Source organism: Mustela lutreola, chromosome 13, assembly GCF_030435805.1.
Source record: "Mustela lutreola isolate mMusLut2 chromosome 13, mMusLut2.pri, whole genome shotgun sequence".
Classification (NCBI taxonomy): domain Eukaryota; kingdom Metazoa; phylum Chordata; class Mammalia; order Carnivora; family Mustelidae; genus Mustela; species Mustela lutreola.
The window spans coordinates 89,134,766-89,136,463 of record NC_081302.1 but is presented as its reverse complement, the minus strand read 5'-3'; the positions used below and the strand labels follow the sequence as shown (position 1 = coordinate 89,136,463).

Here is a 1,698-nt window from a genome sequence, read left to right as displayed (position 1 = left end):
CAGAGAAAAAAGGAACACAAAGAAATAAAAGACTCAAAAAAAAGGAAGAAGTAAAATTTTCTTTTTTTGGATAACATGAACTTACATGTAAAAGAATCCTAAAAAATTCACAAAAAATTTTGAATTAACAAATTTAGTAAAGCTGCCAAATACAAGATCAATATATAAAAGACAAGAATTTTGTTTTGTTTCTTTTTTTTTTTTTTAATATGGAATGCTTCCCAGTTTTTCATGTCATCCTTGTCCAGTGATCAAGCTAATCTTCTCTGCATCATTCCAATTTTAGTATATGTGCTGCCAAAGTAAGCACAAGACAGGAGCATTTTAACACTCTAATGATGAACTGCCTGAAAAAATAAAGAGAACAATCTAATTCACAATAGCATCAAAATTAATAAAATACTTAGGAAAAGATTTAACTAAGAAGATGAAAGATCTGTACCCCATAAACTATGACATTGATAAAGAAATTGAAGGAGACATAAATGGAAAGATAGCTCATATTTATGAATGGTAAGAATTAACATTGTTAAAATGTCCATACTACCGAAAACCATCTGTAAATTCAATTCCTATCAAAAATCCAATGTTAGGGGTGCCTGGGTGGCTCAGTGGGTTAAGCCGCTGCCTTCGGCTCAGGTAATGATCCCAGGGTCCTGGGATCGAGCCCTGCATCAGGCTCTCTGCTCAGCAGGAAGCTGCTACCTCTTCTCTCTCTGCTTGCCTCTCTGCCTGCTTGTCATCTCTCTCAGTGAAATAAATAAATAAAAAATCTTTAAAAAAACCAATATTGTGTTTTTACAGAAGTAAGTAAAGAATCCTAAAATTTATATGAGACCATAAAAGACAACAAATAATTAAAGCAGTTCTGAGAAAGAATAAAGAAGCGAAATTACACTCTTGATTTGAAACTATACTACAAAGCCCTCATGCTCAAAACAATAAAGTATACTGGCATAAAAACAGACCCATAAACAAGTAGAACAGAATTGAGAGTCCAGAAATAAATCCTTTCATACAGTCACCTAATATTTGACAGGGGCCAACATATATAATGGGTAAAGATAGTCTGTTCAATAAAAGATATTTAAAACTGAATAGTCTGTTCATGTCCTCTGCCCATTTCTTGATTGGTGGGAATGCAAGCTGGTGCAGCCACTCTGGAAAACAGCATGGAGGTTCCTCAAAATGTTGAAAATAGAACTGCCCTATGACCCAGCAATTGCACTATTGGGTATTTACCCTAAAGATACAAATGTAGTGATCCAAAGGGGCACATGCACCCGAATGTTTATAGCAGCAATGTCCACAATAGCCAAACTATGGAAAGAACCTAGATGTCCATCAACAGATGAATGGATCAAGAAGATGTGGTATATATACACAATGGAATACTATGCAGCCATCAAAAGAAATGAAATCTTGCCATTTGCAACAACATGGATGGAACTAGAGCGTATCATGCTTAGCGAAATAAGTCAAGCAGAGAAAGACAACTATCATATGATCTCCCTGATATGAGGAAGTGGTGATGCAACATGGAGGCTTAAGTGGGTAGAAGAAGAATAAATGAAACAAGATGGGATTGGGAGGGAGACAAACCATAAGTGACTCTTAATCTCACAAAACAAACTGAGGGTTGCTGGGGGGAGGGGGTTTGGGAGAAGGGGGTGGGATTATGGACATTGGAGAGGGTAT

The 1,698-nt window shown here is 36.2% G+C and overlaps 1 non-coding gene across 1 annotated transcript; it reads right to left on the bottom strand.

Annotated features, from left to right (window-relative positions):
- Positions 1 to 203: 203 nt before the first annotated feature.
- On the bottom strand, positions 204 to 310 carry LOC131814180 (U6 spliceosomal RNA). The gene has a single exon (XR_009347181.1). It is a non-coding gene; the product is annotated as a U6 spliceosomal RNA (small nuclear RNA).
- Between the last annotated feature and the right edge of the window lie 1,388 nt (positions 311 to 1,698).